At 28.5% G+C, this 9,516-nt stretch overlaps 1 protein-coding gene across 1 annotated transcript in view; it reads left to right on the plus strand.

The window, feature by feature from the left end:
• Positions 1 to 6,493, plus strand: part of LOC101492889 (uncharacterized) — a 53,354-nt gene extending 46,861 nt beyond the window's left edge. Inside the window, exon 4 of the mRNA XM_073368371.1 lies at positions 6,331 to 6,493. The gene's annotated coding sequence lies outside the window, so the exon portion shown is untranslated. The remainder of the gene's footprint in view (positions 1 to 6,330) is intronic.
• The last annotated feature ends 3,023 nt before the right edge of the window (positions 6,494 to 9,516 follow it).

The raw sequence follows: 9,516 nt of genomic DNA on the forward strand, positions 1-9,516 counted from the left end.
CTTTCCCTAACCATCTCTCACTCACACATCTTTAATCGTTTAGTGGAACACGAAGCTCCGACAACAACTCTCCATCCTATGTTCTTCACACCATTTCTTCTAGTGTCATATCCCTTTCGAAATCACCATTAATGACCAACAAGATGAGTCACAATTTGTCACACGTTGGGGAGCCAAGTGTGATTGTTCCTCAAGAGCTTGTCAAGGGTGAGAATTTGAATTAGGAAATGCAAATAGAGACAACAGAGGCATTTGGGAAAACTGATTTTCATCAACATACTACCATAAAGAGACTACCTGCAAAAGAAATATTTGGTCTTTAGATGAGTTTTGCAACCAATCTCTGATATATCTTAGGATTATAATAAGGCTCCCTCTCTCGACTTGTTAGCAATTTTTTGTTTAGATCCATGAGGCTATCAACTGATTTACAGCCACATTAAATGGGTATAATTAATATATTAAAATCATTTCATGTTCTCCTAGCTAAGAATAACAGACAAAACTTGAATCTAACCCAATTAAATGAGAAAGTCTGTAGAAATTAGGATGGGTGGGAAAGGTGCTCATTAAGTTGGGTCCATTATTATGCTTATTTTGATACAAATAGTTTTAGTAAAAAAAATAAATAAAAAATATAAAAAAAAAAGGAAGTGAATTGAATTGAAAAAAGAGCGAACAGAGTGTAGCATATATTCTATATTATTAATAACGGGAATATACTCTGTAGCATATACAGTACCATTTTTATTCTTAACAGTTTTTTTTTTAAAAACTACTTTTTTATAACTTCCACAAATGTTATTTTTTAACGACAAAATCTGCAAAAAATTATATAAAAAAATACAACGAATTTATGAATATATTTTATCACAATAAAAAATGCGGACAGAGTGTCTTCTTTTAATTGAATTAAATATATTTTTTTGAATTAAATTGATGTGGAATTAAGAATCAAGTCCCTACCTTTAGCAAGAAGTGAAAGCATATTAATTCTTTGTAGACTCAAATGGGCCCAATACTTTCATATATTGGTGTTGTTAATATAAATGAATAAATTGTAAAAAAAAATGAATAAAAATATCCTTGTGCTGGTGTTTTACTTGATGTCACTAATAATAACCATGTAGCTTAAAGAAAACAAACCGCTTCTTATTTTCGTGTTGCCCAAACAAATTAAGAACAACCTTATTATATCACAAACCAAACAAAAGCTAGAAACAACTGACTTTTAAGTCACTTTTTTATATGGTACAAAATAAAATATATTCAAGCTTTCCTAGTACGATGCTTACTTAATGTAATAAGGTTAAAGGAATTGACCATGACTTTAATAAACATATATAGATGTTTATATTGTGCTTCGAATTTCTGTTTGTCAAAGAAACTGGTGCCTACTTTATTTCTAATCAAATTATTACATACAAGAACAATACTTCCTCTAATTTTTTTTATAAGAGGATTGAATTATAATTTGATCCAAAAAAAAGTTGATGTAATTGATCTATCATATAAATCAAATACATTAATGAAAGTTTGTAAGCATTTACATATACATTGAAACTTTTTCATGATTTGAAGTTTAATTTAGGATGTAATTAATTACCATTAATCTTCCCTTTTAAGAAAGAAATATCATTCGGAAATTAAAACTTATGTCACTCTAAACGTGTAATCACACTCAATCCTATTAAAAGTATTTATAATGGAACTCTTCAATTTGAGTTTTTAAATAGATATCCGGTGTACACATGGCTTATTTAATAATTTTTTAATTATAGTTTTTAATAAACAAAATTTACTCCAATCCAACACCTCAAACAAAATTATTAAATAAATATGTCAATTAATTCTATATTATGAAATTTCAACAACATTTATTTATTTTAATACAAATTATAGAATAGAATCTGCAAAAAGTTAAAAAAGAGAGGGTGCTTCCATAGCCAACCTCTACTATAAACACCATTGTTTTACTTCATAATAGAGTTGTCTATTTGGTAAAGGGGGTCCCCATTCTGAATGCTCTAAGTCTACTATAACCACCAAAAGAACCGTAGCAACGTTGGTCGAAGCAAAACATATTTTGTAAGCGTATTCTTTGAACCAAGTAGATCGGAGGTTGCGGTATGGCCCAAGATTTTAATTTATTATTTTTTAAAATTGTCAAAAGTTAATCGTTAGTAATTGCCAAAAAGTTAGTGGGTGGGGATCATACTCTAGTATATTAAATTTGAGCAAGTATTTAATAGTTTTTTTTTTTTTTATACGTAAGTGTTAGTAAATTAATAGTTATATTGATTTCTCGAATTTAAATTTGATATCTTTTTCTTAAAATTTATACAGCATCTCTTAGTTTATCAACTGAACTATCTACATGAAACATGTATATTCAATGTAAAAAAGTAGATGTTGTATATTCAATGGTTTAAGGTACTAGAGCAATGTGACCATCTGCCACACTCCCTCATCACCCACCATTGACATTAGAAGTGATGCTTTGACATGATTTACTCTTTACATCAAAAGTCTTTTCGACATTGGTGTGCAACGATGTGTCTTGTTGATGTGGTGCCAATGACGTAAGTGTACTTGGACGAAAAAACTTCTAATTGAGGGAAAGCATATCCACATGAATAAATGGACTCGCCTATTAATTTCTTACATATAAATCAATACTTCAAAATCATCATAAAAAAAGTATTAATTTATAACTATTAATTTACTTCAAAACCATCATATTAAATCTATATTTAATTTCTTACATTTATTTTAGGTTTCATTTTGGTCCTCTATATTTTAAAAGTTTCATGTTAGTACTATTGAGATAAAAATCTTTTTGATATATATTTTAATTACAACAAACCTTATGAAATAAATGATTAAGCTTTATGAATGATGATCTACTAATGATTGCACTTGAGTTTCATTTAAGGAATATGAATTGCACAAGTTGATAAACAAAGAATCATTCACATCAACAAATGCATAAGTATCTACTAAATTATAAAATAATCTCAAAAGGAATATATCGCATGTCAATCATTTAAGAGAATGTTTATTGCATCTTCAAGATAATATCTTCATGAAAAAATATCCAATACATTCATACCTATACTAAAGTATCTCAAGGATACTGGACAAGACACAACATGTGTAACACTAAGATAAATTGTATAAATTATTGTTTCAACAAAATATTTATTTTCTCATATAGAAGACAACATTCTCAATTGTTATGAAATAATATTCTCATGATAAATAAGTTCATTGCACTCATAAATATTCATATCAATTCTGCAAAATGATAAGAATCAACTTTGAAGAAAAAATCATTTCAAGATTGAGTCATTTATTAAGTCATTTGTTTAAAAAAATGATGGAAGAACATTCACCAGAATTTTCTAATTGTTCTATTAAAGAACAATTGACAATAAAGATCTTTTTGAAAGGACAATATGCAGTAAACTAGTTGACTTTTCTCACATAGGATTTCCAACATTTAATGAGCAATTAAAAGTCAAGATTTGAATGTCTACTTGCAAAAATAAACATGCATAATGTTCTGCAGATTGATCTGTAGAATCATACCCAGATTGATTTTCATATTGATGACAGATTGATAAGAAGAACATTCTGGTTATTCCCTATTAAAGACAAAGTCAAGACATATCATTTTCCACAGTTCAAACCACAAGTTAAAAAGTGTCAAGACTGCTCAAATTAGCGGTCAAGCCCATAACTCGAACTAAAGGCCCAAAAGATGTTTAATGACCAGGCTAAAGGTCCATCACTCACTCATGCATGTTTTCCATCTTACCTAAAAGCAAGAACATTCTGAATTTGTCAAGAATGATCTAAACAACAAAATAAACATGTGTTTAATTATTTTAAAACAAATATGACACTTGGCTGATGTGTTAACGAATATATTAAGTTTAAATTGAATATTCAAAGCCTCTAATCATCTATAAATTGAAGATAAATTGGTAGATGAAAACAATAGTTCAATTTGCAAATCTATCAACACGTGTTTAAGTAAGAACAAGTCAAAAACTCTTGAAGTAAACTCTAGTTTTCTTCATTATATGTGTGAATCATTATTTATTAAGTTTATCGTTATTTATCTCAAACAAAGAGTTGAGAACCATTAGATTCCAAACAATTTTTTATCATACACATTATTTGTAATTGTAGTCTATCTTTTATGTTAAATTTAGTGTGTTTGTAAAAATTATTTCAAGGTTGAAAGGTGATTGTAAAATATGTAAATGAGAACATTTTGATTCTGAAACATATAGTGAAAATCTCACAGTTGTGAGGACTCGACTGGCCTGAGTTTTGTGGACCAATATTTTTTTTTGTGATCTTTATATCCCTTATCTTTAAATATTTGCACAAATTACATTTTACTTATAACTAATCTGTTTTATTTACTTCTAACTTATCCTGAACATTCTTGATATTTTATTTCAATTAAGATTGATCTTAAATAAATTTAAATTAAACACACGAATCAATTTTTTTTAAAGGATCACAATTTAAACCGATTTTTTGTTATTGACATTGCTACTTCAAGTTCATTACGTATATACTTAGGTTAAAGTGAAATTATTATTATTATTATTATTATTATTATTATTATTATTATTATTATTATTATTATTATTATTATTATTATTATTATTATTATTAATTAGAGATTTGGTTACATTCATTGGTGATGTTTATGCTACAAAATGGAATTTTAGATTCCTAACACAAGGGACCAACAAATCTTAATATAGGAACGTGAAATACCAATTTAAAAAAATTAAAAGCTAATATATTAAAATAAAACCTAAATTAGATATAAGAAATAGAATATAAAATTAAGACTCTTTAAATCGTAGCATACGGACATACCTAAGTTCTCCTCTAAGTCAAGGTTCCAATAAGCTATTACTTAAATATCGACATCCAATTCATCTTTTAAGATGAAGTCGCAAAGGCAAGAACAATTGAATAGTACATAAATTTAAATTATCTCATGAATTTTACACAAGTATTACCAGTATAACTCTTAAATAGTTAAATATTATCCATATGAATTAATTGAAGATTGTAGTATCGTATCATTGTTTTTTGTCGTAACGAATTGAGGAATAATGTTATTAATAAATTTACACATGTAAAGTCGAAATAGGAAAAAATGTTATTAATAATTTTTAGATTGTGTGTTGTGACTGCGTGTGACTGCCTGCTTTGGCGGTCCACATTTCTTTGTTTTTTTTTAAAGATATTAGAGACTTAAAATTGGTAACAATTTATAGGTCTTTTGAACTAGTATTTGATTACAATGTTGAAAATTCCCTAACCATTCTGACCCACACATCTTTAATCATTTAGTGAAACACAAAGCTCCGACAACAGCTCTCCATCCTACGTTCTTCACACCATTTCTTCTAGTGTCATATCTATTTTGAAATCACCATCTATGACCATCAAGATGAGTCACAGTTTATCACAAACAGGGGAGCCAACTGTGGTTGTTCCTCAAGAGCATGTCAAGGGTGAGATTTGAATTAGGAAATGCAAATAGAGACAACAGTGGCATTTGGGAAAGCTGATTTTTATCAACTTACCATCATAAAGAGACTACATGCAAAAGAAACATATAGCCTTGTAATAGTGAGTTAGATGAGTTTTCCAACCAATCTTTGATATCTCCCATGATCAGAATAAGGTTCCCTTCTCTCGACTTGTTAGCAATTTTTGGTTTAGATCCATGGGGCTATCAATTGATCTACAGCCACATACCCGTTTCTTTAACTATGTGTAATGCATACATCCCTTTTGAAATGATAATCCTATTCTTTAAATGACCAACTTCACTTCCAAGAAGATATTTGTAACTCCTCAAATCCTTTGTTTGGAAAAAGCTAAACGAAGTGCAAACTGCTGCCATGTCAGAGACAACCGAGACTTATTGTGACAATAGTGCGCAATAGGAAAAGTTGGAGTGAGATCAAACCAACAATTTAGGAGATTTTGATTGAGGAAAATGAGAAATGCTCGAGCTGTTTACATTCATCATTTTCTCTATATATATACTCTTTATGATAAATAAAATTTGAATTTACAAGAAAATTAATGATATTACTACTGCGTCAGTGCATGAATGTTATAATACCTAGGTACATGGCTAACTACATACGTAACACAGGTTACTGGCTCTACCTTCAACGAGTCACAACTCACAATACAGGTTATGCAATGTAACAAATGCTAGTAATCAAATGTGAGATTATTCCCATAGCTTACCTTACTGATTCTTTATTTCTTTTGCAGGAAATCATGTCCATTGCATTGCATCCACCTGTTGTGAAACTAGTTTTGGTTGTGTTAGACTGATATGTCGAGGTGAAAGCGTGGACAGACTTTGATCCGGGTGTATTTTAATGTGTTGATGTAGCAGTGGTTCATCACGTTTCTCATTTAATTTTCTTTTGTAAGTTTATTTCCAAGAGGGAAGCATTATCAGTTAGCAAGTATACTTTTTTAATTTTTTGTACCAAATTACGAAATAAATTTATTTGCCAAAGATTAGTAAAAAAATAGAAAATAATTTAGTTATTTAAATGAAAAAGAAAATAATTTTTAGTTTATAGTTAGGAGTAGAAGGTCAATTTGAATATTTAAAGCATCCTTAAATTCAATTTTCAAAAATGACTATTATCAGATTTTTTTTTGCACTAATTTAATTTACATTTTATATAACGAAGTAAAAAAATGAATTTTTGTGACAACCAATTAAGTTCTATATATTAATTTTAAAAATAATTTTTTATATTTTACTATATCCTAAAATTTCTTAGTTTCATCACAGTTTGTCAAAATTTTCTTATATTTTTAGTTTATCAAAAAAATTACACTGAGCACAAGATTAATCATCTAAAATTAATAGTAAATAATAATAGTAGAAAATCAAAGTTAAACACATACTGTGTTATCATATTGTCTTACATTAGACATCTCTCTAATTGTCATTTGATCTATATAATTATTATGTAACATCTCTCTAAAACTATGTAATCATATTAAGTTAAGGGACCACATATGATATTTAGCCTAAAAAAAAGGAATAGATGCATAGCTTAAAAGAGAAAAAGAAAATAGATGCTAGCTTAAAAGAGAGAAGTTAAATTTTATAATCTAGACACCGTCTTGTTTCTCTATGCCAGAGATGATCCAAGCGCGCTCAACTAACAGTCTTCCATGACAAGGTGCTCGGTCAAATTCGAATTTGAAGTAACCTTGATCACCCCATTTGTCTTGAGAATTCCTCACCAACCAATATTTCTTGAATTTGTTATTTTCTATTTGCTGTCCTCACCAACCAATACTTCTTCAATTTGTTATTTTCTATTTGCTGTCCTCACCAACCAATACTTCTTCAATTTGTTATTTTCTATTTGTTGTCCGTATCCCACAATAATCATTCGATGTCTTTCTTCTGGGCGAACATTAAAATCTGTTGCATTATATACCATCCTATAATTACAGTGAAATTAAATTAACTCATTTTTAAATTGATATACTAATAACTAAATTCATTCAAAAACTTTGACTTACCCCTCCAATTTATCTAATGCATTCCTAACCGCCAATTCTAATCTAAGAGTTTGTTTTTTTCTTTGACTGATATTTCATCCAGAAGATTTATATATTGGTCAGTGGTGATCCTTAAAAATATCTAAATATACAGGTGCAGAAAAAACAAAATCAAAATAAGGTGTATAATAAAAAAAGATTTACCATATGAGAAAAACAAAATCAATATAAAGTGGACAATAATAAAGATAAATAATGAGAAAGAAAAAAAAAAATTACCGGCATAAATGTTCCCACATATGGACAATCTGTTCTAATAAAAAACCATTCTCCCTCACCCAGACAATTGTCTCAGACACAGTACTACCGTCACGATCTTCTTCGGTAGTCTTTATTAAACGATTATAGATATCTTGCGGAGATAATATAATCCAACGTCCATTTTCCATGTGGTATAATACCTCTACCACACCGCATATCGCAAAAGCAAAACAACAACCTACAGGGTTTAAATGTGTATATATATATATATATATATATATGGAGTTGTTAATATATATAAATCTAACAATAGTAATAGTAAGTGTATATTAATCACCTACACACATTATTTTTATTTGAAATACACTTATTTAAAACAATTTTAAATAAAAGACATGGTTGTGACTATAGATGTCTGTATAAGTACTCTATACGTGGCGTTGAAAACTCCCGATCTACTCCGGCGGTGCGGTTACACCGGTCGACTTTATCGGAGGTGAGTGTTTATGAAAAAAAAATCATCTTTTTCGTTTTACAAGAAAAATATTTTATTTTAAATGACAAAATGAAAATGGAGTTTTTTTTAAGATGAAAATGGAGGAAGATGGAAATGGCAAATGGAAATGATTTTTTTAAAAGATGGAGATGAAGTTTTTTTTAAGATGGAAATGATTTTTTTAAAAGATGGCGATGAAGTTTTTTTTAAGATGGAAATGGAATAAGATGGAAAGGGTAGAAGATGGAAATGAAGTTTTTAAACATGGAAATGAGAAGTTTTTGTTAATGGAAATGGGAGAAGATGAAAATGTTTGAGAATGGATTTAGAAGTGTTTATAAAGTTGTGTTTTGTTGGTGAAAAAGAAATGAGAGTGAAAAATTACTACAAGAAAGGTTGTAAGAAAATGTCTTTGAGGAAGTTCATGGGTCAAAATTTTGCAACACAAGTTGTTTTACGTGGAAAATTTAATCTGGAAACAAATATAACTTTTATTTTGATTTCTTCTCTATAGTTGTTTAGTATGTTGTACCTTTTGCAATAAGTTGAAGTCACTTATTGAATACCTCATTAAAATTTATAAACAAGTAGTGCATTACAAAAGAATAAAAAGTCAAGAAAAAAATGTTAAACAGACAAGAAACTCATACTACCATAATATTCTCTTCTTCTAAAGTCTTTATGAAATTAAAAAAAAAAACAAAAAAAAAGGTTTTTTTCTCTTTTATTGGTGTTTGAGCATAAAAATAGATGAGAGGGAGTAGAAAAAGAGAGAGAGTTTCTTTGTGTTTATAGTTTTGTTTTTAATTTTTTTTATTTTATATTTAATAGATGGAAGAAAAAACAAAAGGTTCTTTTTTGTATGTGAGATTTTAAGAGATTTGATTTGATAAGTGAGAGTGCTGTAGAAAACAAAAGTAAAATTTGTGTGTGAGATTGTATTATAAGAAATTTAATAATCAAGTAAGACTATTGTGAAAAGAGAATTAAGAGTGTGACTATAGATGTCTGTATAAGTACTCTATACGTGGCGTTGAAAACTCCCGCCGGTCGACTTTATCGGAGGTGAGTGTTTATGAAAAAAAAATCTTCTTTTTCGTTTTACAAGAAAAATATTTTTTTTTTTAAATGACAAAATGGAAATGGAGTTTTTTTTAAGATGAAAA

Source organism: Cicer arietinum, chromosome 5 (genome assembly GCF_000331145.2).
Source record: "Cicer arietinum cultivar CDC Frontier isolate Library 1 chromosome 5, Cicar.CDCFrontier_v2.0, whole genome shotgun sequence".
Lineage (NCBI taxonomy): Eukaryota > Viridiplantae > Streptophyta > Magnoliopsida > Fabales > Fabaceae > Cicer > Cicer arietinum.